Source organism: Cervus elaphus, chromosome 26 (assembly GCF_910594005.1).
Source record: "Cervus elaphus chromosome 26, mCerEla1.1, whole genome shotgun sequence".
Taxonomy (NCBI): Eukaryota; Metazoa; Chordata; class Mammalia; order Artiodactyla; family Cervidae; genus Cervus; species Cervus elaphus.
In genome coordinates, this window is record NC_057840.1 from 32669487 (window position 1) to 32692926 (window position 23440).

Below are 23440 nucleotides of genomic sequence, written 5' to 3' on the forward strand. Positions count from 1 at the left end.
CAGGTGAGGAAGATATTTGAGTTCTGTTTATGGTTGTATGGCTCCTATAGAGAGAGAGAGAAGAAGAAGACATCACTTTATGTGTGGGGGGGGGAGTGGTAACAACTGGGAAGTCTTCTCTGATTAGATGACATTTGAGCAGGTATCTGAGTGAAGTAATAAAGAGAAAACTTTCTAAATAGAGAGGTGGGAGCATGCCTGCCATGTTCTAAGAGCATGAAGACCAGTGTGGTTGGAGTTGAGAAAGGGAGAAGTATAGATGAGATCCTGGTGAGTATGTGCTTTTCATGTAGTGCCTTTAGATTGTAGTAGGGATTTTAGTATTTAGGATGAGCTTAGAAGCTACTGAAGGGTTTTAAAACATATTTGCCTTTTCCCCTCCTCTCACTTGTTAAAATATGATTTGTTAGTGGCTATGTGTGTGTGATTCTATATTATTTTCATGTAGGTAAATTCATGTAACCCTCACAGTCAGGATACAGAACTAGATCTGTTCCATCATCACAAAGAAACTCCTCTGTGCTACCCAGCCTTAACCACTGATCTGTTCTCCATCACTGTAATTTTGTCACTTGGAGAGTGTTATAAAAGTGGAATCATACATTATGTGATCTTTTGAGATTGGCTTTTTTCCCCTCAGCATTATACCCTTGAGATCCATTCTAGTTGTTTCTTGTATCAGTGGTTCGTTCCATTTTAATTACAAGAATTAAAATGTGAGTGTGTGTTTTAGTCGCTCAGTCATGTCCGACTCTTTGAAACCCCCATGGACTTTAGCCCACCAGGCTCCTCTGTCCATGGGATTCTTCGGGCAAGAATACTGGAGTGGGTTGCCATTCCCTTCTCCAGGGAGGAAGTTGGAAGGGTACCATTGTATGGTGTACCACAATTAATTCAGTCATTGACTGAAGGACTTTTGTGTTTCTAGTTTGGGGCTATAAACACAAAGCTGCTGTGAACAGTTTTGCAGGTAAAATACGTTTTCCTCTCTAGGATAAGTCCCCTGGAGTACAGTTGCTGGGTTGTATGATAAATATATATTTAACTCTATAAGAAACTGCCACTTTTCCAGAATGGCTGAACCATTTTACACTCCTACCATCAGTGTGTAAGAGATACAGTTTCTCTGCATCTTTGTCAGCATTTGATACTGTCAGGATATTTTTTATTTCAGCCATTCTAATAGATATGTAGTGATGTCTCCTTGTAACATTAGTTTGTATTTCCCTAATGGCTAATGGTGTTGAATGTATTTGCATGTGCTTGTTTGATGTCGGTATATCCACTGTGAAGTGTCTCTTCAGGTCTTTGCTTATGTTCTAATGTGATTGTTTTCTTCTTGTTGAGTTTAATGAGTTCTTTATATATTCTGAATAGAAGCACTTTGTCAAATATGTGATTTGCAAATATTTTCTCCTGGTCTGTAGCTTATCGTTTCATCTTCTTAATGGAGGCTTTTGCGGAGAAAAAGAAATTATGAAATCTAATTTATCTTTTGCCTTTTATGAATTGTTCTTTTGTTATCAAGTCTAATATCTTCTTAACTTTAGGTTCCAAGGATTTTCTCCGGTTTTCTTCTAAAAGTTTTCTGAAAAGCTTTATGTCTTGCATATGTAAATCTGTGATCTGTTTTTACTTAATTTTCACATAAAGGTATAAAGTTTAGATTGAATTTCATTTTTTGTCTGTGAAATGATCAGCTGTTGCAATACCACTTATTGAAAAAAAATTACCCTTCCTCCATTGAATTAGTTTTGCACATTTGTCAAGAATCAGATGGCTGTGCTCTGATGGTCTACTTCTAGACTCTCTGTTCTGACCCATTGGTGTTTGTGTTTACCCCTGGACTCGTATCTCATTTTCTTGATAACTGTAGCTGTATGGTAAGTCCTAAAACCAGGTAGTGAAATTTCCCTAATTCTTCTTTTTCAGAATTGTTTTTAACCATTCCATTTCCTTTCCATGTAAAATTTAGGATCTGTTTTTTTAAAAAGCTGGAATTTTGGTAGGAATTTCATTAAACTCTTAGATGTATTTAGGGAAAATTGATATTTTCATTTTGTTAAGTCTTTCAATCATAAACACAGTTTATCTCTCCTTATATTTATAGATTGTCTGATTTCTTTGATCAGCATTTTATAGTTTCTAACACACCCACATTTTATATATGTTTTGCTAGATTTGTACCTAGGCCCTTTTTCTTTTTTTTTTGGAGCAGTCATAAATGATACTGTGTTTTAAATATTGGTTTCTAGTTGTTTATTGTAATTTATAACAATGTGGTTGACTTCTGTGAGTAGATCCTATATCCTGAGACTTTGCTAAACTAATAAATTCTAGTAATTTTTTTGTGTGAGTTTTCTAATGTATCTGTGAATGCGACAGTTACGTTTCTTCTTTTCCAGTGACTTTTATTTCCTTTTCTGACCTTACTGCTCTGATAAATACTTTCAGTACTATGTTTAGTAGGCATGGGGAGATTAGACATGCTAGTCTTATTCCTGATCTTAGGGGAAGGCATTAAGTCTGTCACCATTAAGTACATGTTAGCTGTAGGTTTTTTGTAGGTGCCTGTCTTTTCCTTATTTGAGTTTTTATCATGACTGGGTATTGAAATTTCTCAAGTGGTTTTTCTATGTCAATTGATACGGTCATATGGTTTTTCTTATTTAAACTGTTAACTGATGGTAACTTCCCTTTTTAAAGATATACTGTGGCAGCTCTTTGTGGAATAAACTCTAAGGGCAGGGCAGACATGTCAACAGAGAAGCCATATTGGAAATTATTGCAGTTATCTAAGTGAGAGCTGATAGTGGCTTGGACCACAGTAACAACAGGAAACGGTATGAAGAGGGCAGATTTTGGATATGTTACAAACCCTGAGTGGCAGGCAGGATGTGTTGATGAATTGGATCTGAGGCATAAAAGAGCAGTCAAGGAGTACTCAAAGATTTTTGGCCCAAGCATTTGAAAGTATGGAGTTGCTGTTGACTGAATTGGGGAAGACAGTGAAGTAACAAGTTGGGCTGGACAATCAAGAGGATTTTTGTTGGGGCATGTTAACTTCGAAAGGCCTACTAGACATTTAACTGGACCTATCAAGTGAGTAACTTGAAATTCAAAATGGAATTCAAGCAAGAAATTCAGGCTAGAAATAGAAATTAGAGTCATCAATTGAGTTGATATATGAGAAATTACAATGATATTTATTAAAAATTTTACCTGTAGCCTTTTTCTTTTTACTATACTGTTATTTAGGTTTATTAGCAAAAAACATGATTCTCCTAGCACATGAAAAACTTTGTGAAAATTTGGATTGTTTTGTTTATTAACACTGTTGCCTTATCTCACATTAAATGCACCAGAAATTATGTGATTGGGAGACAATTTGGGAGATATGTATGTATTGTAATGTGTATTTAATCATGCTTATTTGATAAGTAGATGGCTATAATAGTAGTATAGACACATGTGCCTTACTAATTTTGAGAGCTTTGTCCTAAATCTTTGTAAACAAAGTAAAAAGTTTATGCATATTGTAGACAAGTTTTGATACTATTATTAAGTGGCTGAGAGGCTTTCTGAGGCAACATTTCTTTTGTAGAAAAAACAGGTAGCCAGAGAGACAGATCAAAAATAAAAATTAAAAACGAGAATGCAAAATAGATAGCAAGGAGAGACTTTTTTACTTTTTTAAGACTTCTGACTTAGAGCCAGAATTAAATTGGTAAAGGGAAAGGGTGAGCCTCTGTTTACAAACTTGATAAAAAGATACCCTCTGAGTTCCATTCAGATATGTTTTCTTCATATTAAGGTATTCTGGAAAATGCTTTTTAAGTGGCATGACATTTTCTGTTGTAGCTAATTAATGATCTTTTCTTATTTATAATATAAATATCTCTAGCACATTATTTCCCCTGTTGCAGGGTTTGCCATATGACATTATAATATTCTGTTTATTTTTCAGTTTCTCCCACTGATTAAGGTTTTACAGCATTAAGTACAATGCCTTAGTACAGTAAGCTCTATGTAAATATTTATGAATGAATGAGTGAACAAACACACTACTAAAGTTTAAAGCTATTAGATTTACTTGCTTTTGAAAGTGTGTTTTTGAGATTCCACAGTATAAATTATGGTCGAAAGTCTTTGCTGAGTAGTGCCCTAATGCTTTCAAACAAACATTATACCCTGGAAAAGTATACCCAAACATAGCACATTACTAACCCAAGGTCAGTGAGGCACATATTTTGCGTCTTGTTATTTGTTCTTTTTTCATAGTGATAGTGGTTTTAAAGAATTCCCCTGCCAATGAAGGAAACACAAGAGATGTGGTTTCAATCCCTGGATCATGAAGATCCCCTGGAGGAGGAAATGAAATGGCAGCCAACTCCAATATTCCTGCCTGGAGGATCCCATGGACACATGGAGCCTGGTGGGCTGCAGTCCATGGGGTCGCAAAGAGTTGGACACAACTGAGTGCATACACACACACACAGTGGATTTTTACAAAATCTAAACCTGGCCTAGACTTCTTGTATGCAGTGGAGCACACATTGTAAATAGTAGGTTGGGCTTAGAGTTTAGTCTATAGTAGTATCTCATTGGAAATTTCCTATACACATTTTAAAAGAAAGTAACTTTCATCTTCCTTTTACCTACTCCCCCCTCATTTCCAGGTTGATGGTAGAGGTATAAGCCAGGTTTCTTTTCAGTAATGAGTATACATACTTTAAAAAACATTTTCATATACCTTTTCTCCTGTGAGCTTTATAAGACAAAAATACCATGAGTCTTTACTGTTCCAATTCATATTTAAGCCCTGGAGAACAGTTATTTTTGAAAGCCATAGTATTTTATTTCCAAATCTCTAGTGTGTGTTTTTTGTATGTGTATGTTTATGTACGTGTATGTATATATCTGTGCATGCATGCTCAGTTGCTCAGTCATGTCTGACTCTTTGTGACCCATGGACTGCAACCTGCAGGCTCCTCTGTCCATGATATTGGCCAGGCAAGAATACTGGAGTGGGTAGCCATTTCCTCCTCCAAGGGATCTTCCCAACTCAGTGATCAAACTCACATCTCCTGCATTGGCAGGCTGATTCTTTACCTCTGAGCCACCTGGGAAAAGAAGAAAGAAAGTGAAGTTGCTCAGTCATGTCCAACTCTTTGCAACACTGTGGACTGCAAACCACCAGGCTCCTCTGTCCGTGGGATTCTCCAGGCAAGAATACTGGAGTGGGTTGCCGTTTCCTTCTCTAGGGGATCTTCCCCACCCAGGGATCAAACCCAGGTGTCCCACATTGCAGCCAGACTCTTTACTGTCTGAGCCACCAGGGCCTGTCCAGCGACCTGGAAAACCAGGTATGTATCTGTATATACATGTATATATTGTGCTAGTCCATGAAACATTAATGAAGTTTATCGGAAAAATGGCTTTCCTCTGATATTGTTGACACCAATGTAGTAAGTATAAATTGTTTAGTGCTCTGTTTTAGGCATTGTCATGGAAAGACAGGGAGGCTGTATAAAATAATCCTTATTTTCTCTGGGAGAGACCAGTATATAGTCAGCTGAGGATTCTTGAGAACATTAAATGAGCAAATGCATTATAAATCATTTGACCTAGTGCTTAGCACATAAATGTTTAATCTTACTCATTGTTACAAAATTGTAAACTTTGTTATAAAAATAATAAACTAAAACTTTATTGTTACACCTCTTTTCATTTGACTTTCTTGGTTCAGTTCCTTCTTGCATTTTATCTAACTTTTCTAACTCCTTTGTTGTAAGTTCTTGGTTTTTATGTCTCCTCTCTTCCTGTCCAACCTCTTTTCCATTATTCCCTAGGTCAATGTCATCACCTTCTACTGAAATGCAGTGCAGTCTAATTCTGCAAAATCTCTTACCTCTCTTAGGAAGGAAAATGACATGATCCAGCAGTGTTTCAGGAACTGGAAATCTTGTTGCCACTCTGAAATATAGCTTAGAAGACCTAAGAGTAGAGTAAGCTATCAGATAAGAGATTACTGTGTTGCTTCAATTGTCCAGATAACAGGGACCTGAACAAGGGTGTTGTGGGAATAGAAAGGGGAATTAATGCAAGAAGCACTTGTGGGAGTAATCAGTAGAACTTTGCCACTGATTGTATATGGTGAGGAAAAGAATTGAAGCCCTTGAGATTTCTAGCTTCAGAATCAGTCCTGTACTATTAGTAAGTAACATATAGATATATTATTGTGTGGGAGGCAGAGGGTTGAGTTTTGGACAAGATACTTTAGTAGCATGGCACTGTCAGACTATTAGTTTATTTGTTCCAGTCCCACCCACTCATCCTCCCCCCTCACTCACTCACTGAATTCCATTGCTATTAGTCTAAGAACTTCCCTTTAAGAAAGGTAATTTCTATTTGGTCATAATCAGCACTAGAGACTGAAATATGTGGAGAGCAGTCTTTTGTTTCCTACCCACATTCCCATTGCCCTCCTCTTTTGGAACCTTCCAAAAAGATTACTTAGAGTAATATTTACCACCATTACTACTATCACCCACCCCACTTCTGGGATATTCATAGATAATTTTTTTTATTTTTATATAAAGTAAATGGGGTGACTTGGCTGGCCTCTTTGAAGAAAAATAAAACTTTATGAAGTGTTTGTGATTAAAAGATTAATCACAATTAATCTACAATGAGTAGAGTAATACCTCATTCATCTAGTATTACTGGGCAATAAATATTCTAAATAAGACAATTGAAACTTATCCACAAATCTGTTTCCATGTAGACTTTATGTATATAGAGCTTTTAATGCTATTTTTATATATACTATGAAGATGATAAATAGCTCCAAATCTATTTCTTTATAATGTTTTATAGGACTTACTGCCTTCTGAGAACATTTCTCCACCCTCACTTTACCTCCTGTTCTCCTTTTTGTTCCAGGGTTTCAGAATGAGAATCAGGAGTCCCTGATTCTAGTCTACGATCTAAAAGTAAATTCTTGTTTGAGGATCTCTTTTTTTTTGGTTGTTTTTTACCATTGAATCTGTGAATCTGGATTTGTGCCTAGCATATAGTAGATGCTTAGTATTTTTTTGAATGAATCATTGTTTTATGCCTACTTTAGCACTCTTCCCCTGATTTATTACTTGGAATTCATCACTGCCTAGTAAATAAGTTTCTGAATTTTTAATATAATATGACTATCTAGGTTCTAATTGGGTTGAGTTATTAATGTTAAACTTCCTTTATGAGTCTGTTTTTGCTGCTTAGTAGAATTTTCAGTCCTCTTGATGCATTTTCTGGTCCTTAAACTTTTGAAAGAAACAATCTTCTACTACTTGGTTTATAGAGAATGAGTACGTTAGTCACTCAGTTGTGTCTGACTCTTGGGGACCCCATGGATTATAGCCCACCAGGCTCCTTTATCCATGGGATTCTCCAGGCAAGAGTATGGGAGTGGGCTGCCATTCCCTTCTCCAGGGGATCTTCCCAATCCAGGGATCGATCCTGGGTTTCCCACATTACAGGCAGATTCTTTACCATCTAAGCCACCAGGGAAGCCCTTATTGAGAATAGTTTCTTTACTGAATACATTCTATGGGCCTGTATTACATATAGGCAGTGCCGCTATATACAAGTATGTCACCCATGTCCCCAGGGATCTTACGCTTTAGATGAAGAGACACAGAAATGGAGCTCTAGGAGAATAATTACATTTTCGGTCATGAAGCACTGATCCACAGGTGCATTAGGAGTTCTAGAAAAAGGAGGGATCCATGTGGGCTGAAGCACTGGAAAAATAATGCAAAAAGGAGATGGAACATGAATTGCTTTTGAAGAGGTAGTTAAGATTTTGACAAGCATTTGGTGGAGAAATGACATCCTAAGATAGAGCAGTAGTGTAGTCAGGAATGAAAACAAGGTTGAAGATGTTTAGACAAAGTCCAGATTTCTCTGAGTGTGGGGACTAGTGGGAAGTAAAAGTAACTAGATTTAATAGGATTTTACTCTAGACTCCAAAACCCTGAAGAGGATCTGAGGACAGAATTTAGAGGAATCCCTGCATTTAGATGGGGAAAAAAAGCTCTTTATATTGTTACTAACAATAACCTGTAACTAACATTTAACCTTTCTTTCTCTTATGATTTTAATCAGTAAAGCACAGTAGTATTACCAGTGCTATGATTTTATTAGTCATAGAAAAAGCACAAATATTATCTTTACTGTTTTGGCTGTCTCGGAATATAGTTTATGCAAATTACTACATTAAAACTATAGTTGTTATTAGACTCCACTGGAATTTACATGTTGGGTGTTAGTAAAGAAGCTGATACATAAATATATCAAAAATATGGGTTCTGAAAAACACTTGGTAATTTTCAATATAATTGATTTTCTTTGTGGTCATTGATTTTATTTTACTCATTTAAAATAAAGCTGGCCTTCTTTGTAATCCTATGTACTGTGTTTTATGTATTTCAAGTCATTCTGAGAGGCAATATGTAGCTTTCTCCCTGCCAAGCGGGGGTCCAAGGTACCAGTTCCAGTGGAACCAAACTGGAGAAGGCCTTGAAAACCACACTGAGAAGTTGTAATTGAAGTGATAAACAGGGGAGGAACCTAGTATATTTTTCATTTGTTTTTGTTATTTTAACGAAATTGTGTATTTACTCTGTACTGAGTAAATTTTTAAAATTTCATCAGGTTGGAGAAAAGAGAGCCTCTTCTTAGCTTACAGTTATAGATAAACTAAACTTTAAAAGTGAACAGAAGTTCGAATATAATACTACAGTCACTATCTTTACCCTCTTATTATGTGTCTGTTCCAGTTTCTTAAGTTCTTGCCTTTTTAAATTTATGAATCATAAAATATACACTTATACAGCATTGTATATTTTGTAACACCCCCAACAAAGTTTGACATATCATGGGTAAACAAGCTTAGTAGTTTAGAAGTGTTGCAGTGGAAAATTTCCTTTTAAAATAAGCTCTTAATTTTCAGAGTCTGTAGACTCTGGTGCTAAAATATTAAAGTACTTCTAGCTTGAGAGTGGTTGGAAAGGTATTCCTGTATAACTAGGATGGTGGCTCTCTCGCTAAAAAAACCTGGCTGATAGACTGAAAGGAGTGGAGTAAGGTAGGGGGTCCTCTAATAGGATGCCTGTGTGTATGGCTGAATCATTAGTATGGCTGTTTTTATAATCATATGAATATATTCAGAAGTAGTAATTGCTGGAGAAGCAGTGGTAACTGACATGTTTTCAGTGCTTACCACATACCAGGCACTGTTTTAGGCCGTGTTCAGCAGACAGTCTAGTGGTACCTGTTCCTGCCTTGTAGAGAAGGTTGTGGTTATCGACCTAGGTGGGAAGCATTAGGCTAGATGGTGGTATGATTTTGGTTCCCAGGTCCCCTTTAAACATCTGGAAGATAGATGACTAATGCATGAGTTTGTGAAATTGAATAGGCTTTAACTTTATTGCCATTCTGTGACTTTAAAAAAAAGAAACTTTGGTGAATGGACTCATACATTAGTATTGTCATACTAGAAATATGGACAAGTATCTTTAACAAAAATGAAACAGGGTCCAATAATTACTCTTGAACTTTGTTTAGTTGCTTTCTGTTTACTATATATAAATATGCTGTTATCAGTTTCATTCAAATCACCAAATTCAATAACCTCTTCAGGATCCTTACCTATCATTTTATAATAACTTTGCTGCTTGATTCATGTATTTTTAAAAATAAATCCAATCACATCTTCAAATGTACTCAGTTAAATTTTGCTTTTTAAAAGAAAGTTAGTTCACAGAATATTTTAAGTTTTATTGCGTGTGTGTGTGCTAAGTCGCTTCAGTCGTGTCCAACTCTGTGATCTGTAGCCGCCAGCTTCCTCTGTCCAAGGGATTCTCCAGGCAATACTGGAGTGGGTTGCATGCCTTCTTCCAAGGGATCTTCCTGACCCAGGGATCAAACCTGCATCTCTTATGTCTTCTCTGTTGTCAGGCAGGTTCTTTACCACTAGTGCCACCTAATTTACCATATCATTTGATTCCTATGAAAAACCACCAAGTAAGGCCAGGTACTTATTACTCTCCTTTGCAAGGTTCAGAAAAATTAAGTAATTTACTGATCATCGAAACTCCAATAAGCAGCAGAGTTAGAGCCAGAAATGTATTTGTGGCTTTCTAACTTCGGGTCCAGGGCTCCTTCCTCTATAGTTTATTAACTTGACTCATTAATTAAATACTAACTTGAATGCTTTCTGATAATGCTCTTCTTGGAAACTTTTCTGGTCAACACTGCACATTCTTCTAGTTTCCAAGGTTCCTTGTTTCAGTGTTTCTTAATATTTGTCAAAAGGATTTAAGTACAAACTATGACATTTCTTCTTTCACATCTTCCTTTGGTATCTTATCTACACTTACAGTACTAATCCAGGGAGAGGCTTCTTTAAGTAGTTGCTTTCTGTTCTGTCTGATGAAAATTAACAATCAGAATCATAGAATTCAATGTTGAGAGGGCCTTAGAGATTTAGTCCAACATCCTTATTTAATAGAAGAAAAACATAAAGTTCAACTCACACAAGTCACTAGGAGAATTTGAATAAAAGATGCAGGTTTGATCCCTGGGTCAGGAAGATCCCTTGGAAGAAGGCATGCAACCCACTCCAGTATTGCCTGGAGAATCCCTTGGACAGAGGAAGCTGGCGGCTACAGATCACAGAGTCGGACATGACTGAAGCGACTTAGCACACACACACGCAATAAAACTTAAAATATTCTGTGAACTAACTTTCTTTTAAAAAGCAAAATTTAACTGAGTACATTTGAAGATGCGATTGGATTTATTTTTAAAAATACATGAATCAAGCAGCAAAGTTATTATAAAATGATAGGTAAGGATCCTGAAGAGGTTATTGAATTTGGTGATTTGAATGAAACTGTTACCAAGGGAGGAAACTTGAGGGCAGGTTAAAGTAAAGTTGAGGCAGAGCATTATTGCTCAGTGGAGAAGTTTGGAAAGGCACAGATGTTAAGAGAGAGGTGGCCTGGCATACTTGTTTATTCCTTGCATTGTTGTTGCAGACTTTTGTTTGCCTGCTTGTCTTCCTTGCTGGATTAGGGGCAGGTAGAAAGCAGGAGCTGCAGTCCATTCTCGGTGCCTTGGATAGAGGAGCGATTTTAATAAGTGGCTTTGTAAATGAATACTCACTGAACAAGACTTAGCTGGTAAAGAAAATTTTTGTGGTATGAATTTGTGCATGATGTATGTTTAAGATGGTTAAGACTTAAACGTATTCATAGGTTGAAGTGAGAGATTGAAAAGAAAAGGTGTTGGTTTTCTCAAAGAAACAGGAAAAAAAGGGATAGGATCTGGAGCCACAAATGAAAATGCTGGTCTTAACTGGTAGTGAGACTCTTCCTTATGAAAAGCACCAGATAATTATGTATTTCAGAACATAGAGGGAAAAAAATAAGCTTCCATATTCTTTTTACAAAACCAAGATAACATAAAATAAAAGCATAAAAGATTACACACCAGTCTCACATAATTTGATGCAAAAAATACATAATAAAATCAAGTGAAATCTAGCATTACATTAACAGAATACTACAAATGAGTGGTATTCCTGTTAGGAATAAATAAAATTAAGTCATATTAGGTGATGGGACATGTGAATATCCTGAGGGATATAGAAAGAAGGGAAATCAACATTTATTTTCTAATAAGAATCCTTAGTGAAAAAAAAAATGAGTGAACATAGATATATAAGATTTTATATATCTCAGACCAGAAGCCAACATTTTGTTACTAGAAATGTTGAAATACTAGAATTTCTATTTTAGTGTTTAGTGAAATACTAAATTCCTTTTAAAAGCTCATGAATCAAAAAAGGTCTGGCTGGCATTACTGTTACATAACATTGTCTTGAGAATGCTGGCCAATATAATTAGACCAAAAACAAAATAAGAGGTGTAATTATTGGAAGGGAGGAGGCACATTTATTTGTAAATGACAGTTTATATCTGGGAAATCCAAAAGAATCAACTGAAACATTATGTGAGTAATGAGATTTCAACGTGATAATCTGGTTATAAAATAAAAACCCCCAAAAATTAATGGTTTATCTAGAGAAGTGTTTCTTTCTTTTTAGATGGTCTGTAAACTGAAAGTTTATCCATATGGGTTAATGAATGGGAATCCTCAATCTTAAATACTCTTTATTATGCCTTCTGGCAAAACTTACTTAATCTTATCAATCTCTAAGTAAATCGCAGTCTATTTTGAGTAAGATTCTTTCCATGTTAACTTTTAAAACCTCTTTGAAATAAAGTTGTAATAGTGAACACATTTCAAGTAAACTTTAAGAAAAGAATTTTTTTTTTCTTTTTAGAATTCCTTGTGGCTTGTGATACTTGCTCTATTACTTGGTAATGCCAGGGAAGGTGTAATCTGATCTCTGAACCATATTTGGTAAATAATAATTTCATGTGGAACCCACTGTTCTATCAGTAAGAGGAAAATTATTGCTCAAATGTAAGGCTTTTCTATGCCCTTAAAGCATTTCCTGACTTAAAGACCAAGTTAGATCATATATTGATTCCTTTTGTTTTTTAAAAGACACTGTATCCCAGTTCTATAATGTTTTGGTTTGACTAGAGGTGTGTTGACAAAAGTATTTTCTACTTTACTTGGATGAGGAAGAATTGCATGTCTACTTGTTCACCGTTAATTCTCTTTATCCTGAGTGTAAATTGCTGTATTTTTATTTATCATCAGTTCTCAGAATTGAGCTCTCTCACATCTGCCTTGTTCTGGGATCAATGTTGATAAATCAGGTTCTCTGTCTTAGGATGTGATGCAATTGAGTTATTTAAAGCTAAAGCTTGTTACGCAGCTGTCGTTTCAGCATTTTATGAAAATGAAAGCTTAAGTATACTCAGATGTTTAGAGCAAAGCTTCCCAGGTGGCACAGTGGTGCAGAACCCGCCTGCCATTGCAGGAGATGATAGAGTGTGGGTTCGATCCCTGGGTCGGGTCAATCCCCTGGAGTAGGAAATGACAACTCACTCCAGTATTCTGGCCTGGAGAATCCCACAGACCGAGGACCCTAGCAGGCTCTAGCCCATGGGGTCACAAAGAGTTGGACACAACTGAGCATATAGAAGTCTGTGCTGAATACCTACTGTCTGCCAGGTTGTTCGGTGCTAATTCTCATGACAGTCCAGTGAGGTAGGGGATGGTGTCCCATTTAATAGAACAGAAACTTCTGCAGAGTTTTAGTTTGTACAGGAACCAGATTTGGAACCTAGATCTTTCTCTACCAGAATATTTTCATCTACAGCATGCCATTACAAAAGGTGGAAAATTGACCTTGTCCTTAAAAACTACTTTGATTCTATTTTGCTTTGTTGTGTCCTAGTTACTAGAAATGCAGGGAGTTAAGTTCTTTGCATCCTTGTCTTCACTCATTTTTGTCCTGTTACAGTCCTCACCATCTGCCATCATTGGACAGCAGCAGAGGATTCAGTTTATTTTGACTACTGTGGGATTGATTCTCTTCTTTCTTAGACACTCCTAAAATTATCAGCTTGCCAAGCATAAGAACATCACTTCTAGGCCCTAGTATCTAATTAGTACAACAGTCTTAACATTTTTAATAGCCTGCCATTTCTGTAACCTTTGAACTTGCAAGTTTTTTTGTGTGTGTGTTAATAATGTGGACCTAACAAAAAAAAAAAAAAAATCATTGACTCTATTTTGGTAATGGAAAAAAGAATTTCTAGTGTGGTTAAGAACCACATCTTATGAGCTGTTCTTTGCGTCCCTCTTTAAGAATTACCAACTATTTTTAAAAATTGGAACTTTATTTCACTGCTTAGATGTATCCAAAGCATTTCTTAAGAAAAGTCTGAGAACTGATTGTAGGAATTTAGGGAAACAGAAGGTAATTGGAAATAAGATAGCAAAAGAGAAGAGTAAAGTGACGTAAAAATGAGAACTTTACAATTCCAGTCTTATTAATGAAAATGAACTTACTGTTGGTTTTCTCATTCTATATACGCTGGTCCCATATTGGACAGTCTGTTGCTGAAAGCCAGTAGAGATTTCATAAAGGCTACTGGTTTAGTTTCTAGAATTGGGAGTTTAGAGTGGAGTTGGGTAGATTAAGACAATGACTTAAATAATGCAAATAGCATCTTTTGGTAACTTGTAATTTAAGAGAGTCTTTTCCATTTAAGAGTATTTCCTATGTGAGACACGGGGGACCCCCTCCCTGCCATTAGCTCACAATGTCATCTGGTCTCGTTTCTTGTTCTGCCTACCTCTAGTTTACTCTAGTTTCTCTTCTGCTTTCAAGGCTCCAGACCCAGTTCCTGGACCTGCCCTGGAAAAGAAGTATCCAGTAGAGATGAGCTCACTGCAGTTACTTAATTAAAAATTTGTAAGCTGCAAAAATGGCAATGGGCCAATCAAGAACAGCTACCATTTGAATTTTTCTATTTCCAGGTATGCTAAAGTCCATGGCACCAGTCAAGCTTAGCCATGTAACTACCTTACTATGAAATCTATAATAACCAAAACTTTACTTTCAAAACTTTGGTCATCTTGTTCACAGTTTGGTAACATCCCTAACCACTCGGTGACATGCAACTAGTATTGACTTTAACGTACCTTTTGCCTGACTATTTCTAATTTGACTTGTTTGTAACAGCAGACTAATGGAAAAACCATTAAAGAAAAGTTAATTGGAAATGCTATTGAGTTAAGCCCTGTAAAAATGTACAAAAAGTACTCTGGTCTTCGTTGAGAAGTACAGAAACAACCAAACTATCTTCCTTTAAGAAGTTCACATATGGTACAAGTAATTTAGAGAATTAAATAAAGGAAACAGTTCTCTGTCATGAGGTCCTCAACTAATCTACACTGTGAGTGCCTTCACATAAAGAGTTAATATGGTCTTCAAAAATGGGGCGGGGGGTGGGAGTGGGAGTGGGGAAATTGAAAGAAAATTCCTGGACAGAATCAAGTAATGTATTATGTAATAGTTTTACCTGAACAATTTAATTCTATTTTAAATGTAAGTATATAACTAGTATTTGCTATATTTTTACTTGATTGCCCAAAAGAAACCAGACGAGAAAGTCATCAGTAGTTGGAGTTTCATGGAAGGTAACAGCAAAACTAAAAATTAAGGTTTCTTACTACCTTAGATTTTAACTGAGGAAAAAACTACTTGTGAATGTTTAGAGGGCTAAGTTAGCTTTTAAGGACATTTATCACTTTTACTAATTTGTATAGATTTAGGAAAAGTTAATCCATAAAAGGTGACTTTATTTGCTAAAGGGTAGATGACCGTACATATCTTTTGGTTTTAAAGTTCAGTTCAGATATGTTAGAGATTAGCCAAAATTGAACAAAGGAATTTTATATCCCAGTTGTGATTTTAAAAGATGATTCTGATATCCTAGCTTATGCTTTGTATGCCTTCCTCCAGTGTTAATACATAATAAATTTAATGTCAGCCAGTCTTGTCAGCATTAGGTCACTGATTCTGTGCCACTTCATTTGTTTAGCATTGAAACAGTTATATCTCACTGAGTGTTGAGTTAGGGCAGGAAAGAGAGCTACTGCCAGAGTTACTAGGGTCCTTACCACTGGTAGATGAATTGAAGGGGAGATAAGAGAGAATTGCTTCTGAATTTGAAGTCTTACTAGTTATCACTGGGGCTAAGAGTAAAGGTGAAAGTCTTCTACATCATTGAATGTAAATTATATATAAAACACTTTATTAGGTGCACTAGGGATGTAGAAATAAATTAACCTTGTTTTCAGTGGGCTTATGGACAAGTAATACCATAAAAAAGTATAATAGAGGTAGAAAAAACTGGAGAGAATCAACTTTGTAGAGAAAGTAATATTTCTACTGAGCCTTGAAGAGTAGATAGAAATCTTTAGCAAGAAAGACAAGAGTATTCCTAAGTTGTAGAAGTCAAAGTATATAATATGTTCTAAAAGTTGTAAACAGTCCAGTATGCCTGCAGAATAGTAGGGTATAGAAGGATATGATGGATGGTGGAGCTATGCCACACATGCTTTCAAATGTATGATGAAGGGGTTTGTTTGGATTTAGTTTAGTAGGTGATGAGAATCCATTGCAGATTTATTTCTTAGCATTCTCGCACTTAAGTCAGTGAGTTTTTTGAAAAGCTGACTGCAATAGAGTGAGGGCTGAAACTTGAAAAAGTTAGAGATTAGGCAGTAGCAATACCTATGAAGGCCAGCACTTACTCTTATTTGATCAGGCATCATGTGTGAAGAATTTTACCTGTATTTTCTCACTTACTCCTTACAGGAATGGTGTGAGAACTGGAATGATACAGGTTAACACTGTTGCGCACAGAACGTGATCCGTGGTGAGTCACAGTGATCGTGCTGTGAGCTCAGAGGAGAGTGCCCTTGCCCACTGTATGTGTGGACATTTAAGTCTCGTCTGTCAAGACTCCTGATGGTTGAGCATTGCTGCAGTTATTAAGTATATCAGTAACAATTTCAGCATTGATAGCATAGGCTTAGAGTTATTTAAAAGGACATTGAATTGGCTCAGTTCTGGTACTTTCAAATAATTCTTTCTGTGCTCCTCCTACTCTCTGACCCCCCATATCAGAATACAAGTAGTGTTATAGGGAAATACATAGAAAATATATAGGAAATACTTTTATAGGGAAAATACTCTGCTCTAGTCTGTGTTGCTTATGCTTAATTATACAAAAATACATGAATATATATTCTTATAAAAAATGAAAACATAACAGAGATGACTAAATCTCCTTGGACCACCTTCTGTCTATGTGTTCCTTTCCCCAGTCAAAATAATTAGTGTGTATCCTTTCAGAGCATTACCAGTGCATTCACATAAAAATATCTGTTTAAAACTTTTTTTTTTAATAAAAAAAATAAAAAAGAAATAAAACTTTTTTTGGTGTCTTTTTTTTTTTTTTTTAAACACAAAGGGCAGTTTGCATCTTTTTTCATCCAGTAATGTCTTAATAGGCCTTTGCATATAATTATTTGGATATCTTATTTGACTTAAAAAACCACATTGCTGTACATTAATTTACTCATTCATTCCTAAATGGTTATTCAGATTGTTCTTTTAGTGATATACACTGAAGTGACATTCTTATATGTCCATGGGGTTACAGAGAGTCAGACACAATGGAGCGACTGAACTAAACTGACATTCTTATATGCTCCTCTTTAAACACATGTGCTTGTCTGTAGGTTGGATACTTTATATTGTTATAGATGGAGCTCTGGTACTTCATGATCAGCAACAAATTTTCATTCACAGCTGATGGTGCTAGCACCGGATAGTGACACCACAGTTGAGAACTGGCCTAGAAAACAGCTCTGCTACTGACTTAGTTGGAACTGTAAATACATTTCTTAATACATCTTTCCGTGATTCTCTTCAGTTAAAAAGAAAGAAAAGTGGGGTAACATTTGTCTTCTCTGCTTCACGTGTGGGGAGGATAAAATGAGATAAATGCTATAAGAAGTCTCATTTAAATCTGATTTCTACTAGTTTATGATTTTCTCAAAAGCAGGAACTATATTTTATTCATCTCTGCATACTTAGAGCACATTACCTGGCTTACAGTGGGCAGTGTTTGTGGAATGGATCACAGACATTAGGTGAACCAAAAAGTAGATTGTATTTGTGCAAATTCCAGGCCAGCAGAATTTTCTTAGATCTTATACATAATCTGGAATCTGTGCCATTTTTCATTGAAAACTTTCCACCTTTTTAGCTTTATCTCACTTCCCTTCTGCAGTACGGCTATAATTCTTCAAATTTATCCTATCCTTTCATGGTCTTTTTCCTAATACGAACAGTTGTCAGTGATATCCTGCAAGACTCTTTATGATTTATCTGTTATGGCTAAATCCAAGTGCCATGTTCTTTGTGAATTTCTCTTGCCTCTCCTCAGTTCCTACGTTTTAGGCACTTCTTCCTCCTAATCTCCATGGCTGCTTACCCACCTCTCAGTGCCACACCGTGAGTGTTACTGAACCACTGCATGCCTGCCTCTGGGACTGTGTGGAATGTCACAGAACCAGGCAGGGCTCGGAACTTCAGAGATAAATTAGGTGGATCTGGAAAGTGAGAGGCGTGTTGTTCTTGCTGACTTGTGGGATTCAGCACATATGGGGCAGGGGAAAGCAATTAAGATTATCTATGATATGCCCATGCCTACCCTACTTCTTCAGCTTCATCCTGTATCACACTTTCTCCCTGTCCTCTGACTTCGTGCCCTTCCACATGAACCAGCTACTTGTGGTTACCCAAACTTGCCATGCTGTCTGATTCAAGTCTTTTCCCAGGCAGCTGCTTATGTTTGAAATCCTCTTCCCCTCTTGCCTGTCCACCTGGTAAACATATTTTTATCTTCTAAGACCCAGCTTAGGTGTTGCCCTCTTTAATTATTCCTACCCTTGAACTCTCCACTTGCCTCAGAATTGATTGGCCCCTCCTGCGTTTCCCCTGGGCACTGCAACACGGCTCAGTTTCAGTTCAGTCATTGTGTTTACTTGTTGATGCATTTGTCTTCCTCTACTAAAATGTAAATTTCTTGAGTGTAGAAAAGTGCTTTTATTAATTTTTTCAGCACCCACTATAGTAGAGAGTGAGTAGTAGACACGCAACAAATGTTTGCATAAGCAATGTGTATACTATATAGTATATATGAAAATATTTAACAATAATACATTAGAAAATGTGTCATAAATCAAAATGTTGAGTAGATGATCACTTTCATATATGTTCATAGTTCATATTGTTATGAAAGTCATTCTAGATTTATGGATAAGTATTAGATAATGAGATTTCTGAATATCAATTATATGATATTAAATTAAATATTCTCTAAGGGTATCTATAATTGGAGAATTGTGAAATAGCTTTATATATAGTAAAGATGTTGAGATAGAAGTTTCTGTACAGTTTTGAAATTATTCTTGACCATCTAATATAAAATTCATCCCCCATAACTATAACAAGATTAGCAACCAACTTTTTAACAGTTCCATAGTATTAGATTTGAAAGACTGGCACATGCTTAACAAGATTATGTTAAATTCAAAGATGAACAGAAGAAACAGGGGTCAAGTAAGGGGCTGAAACTGCATGGGAATCAGAGGGTGAAATTTCTTCTAACTTTCTCTAAATCTTCATCTTAAAATGTCAATTTAGATTAATATTTTAGCCAAGTTATTTTAATTTTCACATGTCATTGAGTCCTACTTAGTTCATTCCAGATGTTTATGGTGGATGTAAGATGAAAACTGGTTCTTTCAAGTGCTTTCATTTTCTTTTCTGCTCTTTTTTTCCCTTTATCTATAAACAGGAGCTCATTATCATATCATTTATTTATATTGTGCTTTCTTTTAAAGATATTTATAAACGAGATGGATTATCCAAAAATTACATTGAAAGGGGCACACTCAGAAGTAACTTTATTTCCATCTTAAAGCCCTTATGTATTGGAAAATAATAATGAAGTATGAATTGGAAAATACACACAAGGTAGTTAGTTATATAATATGTTTTGATGAATTATAACCATTCTGCCTTAGATTTATTGCACTTTTCTTGATCCTTAGAAAATGGTAGCACTCACCACAAAACCACAGTACATAAATTGCCAAGTGTGGCTGACTTGCACATTCCTTTTAGAGGAACTTATAACTGCTAAACCTTTTAACCATAAGAAATGGTCAGTATTCATGGACTTGAGACAGTGTATTAATGAGTAAATTGGGAATTTTTTTTTTTTTTTAAGAGGAGATAGAGTATGGCCATTCTTAGCCATTTGACATGTATAAAATTACACTATTAATGTTTATTGTTTTTCTGTAGAAAATAAATTACTATAGGCTTATAAAGTTGAGAAATACATTTTCTGGTAACATAATCCTTTATTCCCTTTAAGCTTTTAAGTAACACTAAATCTGAACATGATAAGTAATTCAAGTAAGTAGCATTTAGATGACTTAATTTGGTGTGTTTCTATTATTTCATTTTTGCAAATATCTATGTAAACTGATTCAAGACTACAGCTGTTTTATGCTAGTTTATGCTAAAGATGGATTGTACTTATTCTTTTTTTTATCATAAATGATGATAGTATTTGAATTTTAGATTTTTAAATGCCATAGCTGTAATTCTTACATTTTAACTCTTAGGAAAATAATCTGATATTATAGAATTTGGAGAGCAGCAAGTTTTCTTTCCTTTAATGAAGATGTAACATCATATTCCGAGAAATACAAGTCTAATAATTTGCTGTTAAAAGTAATTTTGAAATTTTCATTCAGTTAATGACAATTATAGATTATTTTAAAATTAATCAAATGTGAAGCATCAACTATTATATACTTGCTTGACATTTGATGAGATAGTTACATCATCAGTAATGAAGGAGGTACTTAAAATACTGTATATAATTAGATAATACTTTTTTTTTTCAGTTTACTTCTGAAATCCTTATTAAGGCCAAAAAGTTTCAAAACTTGCTTTAACTTCAAAAAAAATTAGCAGCTAAGTCACTGCACAGTCATCAGCCAGTCCACAGAAGAGACACAAGTTAAAATTAGTAATAAAAAACTGTTAACATCATGTTGACAGCCAAGTACATAAGTTGAAACACTCTCCCTTCCCATTAAACATCCTGGGAAATTTAGTAATGGTTGTTGAGGTTGTGTGTCCCTAAAAAGCACCACTATATCAAAAAATAAAAAATAGAACACCACAGGACTGAACAAGAAAAATGGAATTGAGGTACAACACTCAGAATGTCATCAGTGAACATTTTAAAAAGTAGAAACCTTAAAAAGCATGATAGCGTAATTTTACGCATGTCAAATGACTAAGAAATACGTGTAAATACTTATATAATATTTACACAAATAAATACTGTACTTGGCTTTTAAACAGTCCCAAAATTTGCCTTATGGAAGGAACTTTGACATAGTTGTGGAAGCTTGTTATTGTGAAGTGAAGAAGTGTTTTTTGAAATTGGAAAGTTGAACACAAGTAGTGGAGGGGTGTGACTGATTCCTCGAAGCTGCAGTAAGCTGAGGTTGCTGGCAGATGTTTGAGGTGTGTTCATATTTATATTTTGAGTGTTCATAGGCAGCTTGTTTCAGCTGAGTGTGGTTTTTTGCATTTACCTAGTGTTTCTGACAGATGAATTCACAGCAGAATTCATTTAGTGCTCAAATTGTTGCCTAATACATCAATTGCATAGATGCAGTTTCAAAACAACTATTATAGCAGCACTCACATATAGCCAAGGGTAAGACAAACACTGTAGTTTGGAGGTATAGCTACCACTTTTTATAGTAGTCTTTAATCTAGATGTATTCTGATCTTTATTTAGAGATTTATTACAACAGATACTTACTGAGCATCCACTACTTGCCTTCCACTTTCTAAATATTTAAGATACAGCAGTGAACAAAATAGTCTCTGCACTTTGAAACTAATATTACTTGTGTAAAAATTTCTGTTTGTTGTCACAGGTTGGTTTTAAGAGGTAAAATTGGATAGATGAATGGACCTCTGGTTAAAAAAAAAAAGAGTTTCCTGGGCATCAACACTTTTTCTCTAACCCCCTAAATTATATACGTTTACAAGATAATTTTCTAGGGGTCTGTCTAGGTCGAGATTCCATTGTTTATAGAAAAAAATTAGTATCTCTGGAGGTTGCTATGGAAATCAGAGTTAAATTTTAGGATAGTATATATGTTAAAATGGAACAACCTCTTACCTTATTGTCTATAAGCTAAAGGAGAATCCCAGTGCAGTTGAGAAGTGAATTTCAGTTTTATCTATTTTGTCCTGTTCTTCCATGATATTCAACATAAGCTATATTTTTCTTTGTTATAGTAGTAAATTTGTTCTGGTAAAACTCAACCATGTACAAGCAGGGCAGAGATGAAATATGGATATTGGTTTACATAATAGTAGGCTAAACCATTCGTGTATCTCAAGACCTTCTGTAATAAAAGCCACTGTTCACTTGCAGCCTTCATCAACCTTTCTCATCTTCTCTTGTAGATACTCCCCGCCCCAAACTCTTTCTTCATAATCCTCTTTTCTCCTGTCCCTCCTCTTCTAGCCAAACAGGTGACTGACTCATTGTCTCCAGAACCTGCCTACTGTTTATTGGATTGCCTTGCTTCATACTTCAACCTTATGATGATTCAAGGCCCTTGCACCTCCTCCCTCAGGCCTGAGAGCACTCTGAACACCTATAGCACAGTTTATGCTGCTTATCTGGCACTTACTTTCAACCTAATATTTGGTTTTCAGGTAGCTTTGTCTAAGTTATCCAATTAAGACAAATGATTTGTCCCATATACATGCGAAAGGAAGGCCTCAAAGGCTTTGTTAGCAAAGTAATGTCTTTGCTTTTTAATATGCTGTCTAGGTTGGTCATAACTTTTCTTCCAAGGAGCAAGCATCTTTTAATTTCATGGCTACAGTTATTTTGGAGCCCAAAAAAATAAAGTCTGTCACTGTTTCCATGTTTCCCCATCTGTTTGCCCTGAAGTGATGGAACCAGAGTTTATACTTAACCAAATATTTAATTGTCTCATCTTATTAAATGAGACAACCCCTACTGATATAGAATTGTGGGTGAAATATTTAGCAGTGTTATTTCTGTTTTTAGCTATTAACATGTTCTTTCACCAGAAAATTTTAGAAACAAACAGTTAAAACAGAATATTGTTTCTTGAAATTCTACTGCTTAGGAAAGTTTTAAGCTTACCTGAGAGTAACATTTAGTTTATTCATTAATAAGACTTTTATACTAAAGGGCAACACTTTGACTGTCAGGTTTAAATTATGTAAATCTAAGTAGTTTATATAAGGTATATTACCAGTTACTCCTTTTTTAAAAGTTGGATCTCTGGGAATTTAGCTTTGCTCCATCATTTACTTTGTATGGTACCTCCTGGTCAGGAACAGGCGACTTGATTCTTTTACATATCTGTATAGTCATCGTTTGGGAGTTTTGTTTGTTTTTTAATCTTTTATCAAGGTTTGCTAATAAGTAACACGTCTCACCTAAATCTGTCACTTCAATGGTAGAATAGTAATGTTTACCCCATCCCCTCCACTCTCACGTCTCTCCATTTCCCCTAGGGTTAGAATTGCAAGAGCTTTGCTGTTTTATTGGACTTAATGGAAAGCCAGCTTTTAGTCATACATGATTAATATTCTATAGCTCTTTCATTAACAACACACACACTTTTCTTCCCAAAAGACTAGTTTGGAAAGGACCTTGGTGATATAGTCCACCCCTCATAATCTATTAACTGGCTAGGCTGATAGTATTTACAGGGAAAAGTAATA

At 35.5% G+C, this 23440-nt stretch overlaps 1 protein-coding gene across 3 annotated transcripts in view; it reads left to right on the top strand.

Moving 5' to 3' along the window:
* The window catches only part of TAB2 (TGF-beta activated kinase 1 (MAP3K7) binding protein 2), an 82050-nt gene that overhangs the window by 9586 nt on the left and 49024 nt on the right, over window positions 1–23440 (top strand). For 2 of the 3 annotated variants that reach the window (XM_043887976.1, XM_043887978.1), the window contains one exon: window positions 14375–14523. The exons of the other annotated variant lie outside the window; for it this stretch is intronic. The gene's annotated coding sequence lies outside the window, so the exon portion shown is untranslated. Of the gene's footprint in view, window positions 1–14374; window positions 14524–23440 lie in introns of those variants that run through there. 3 annotated transcript variants of the gene reach the window in all.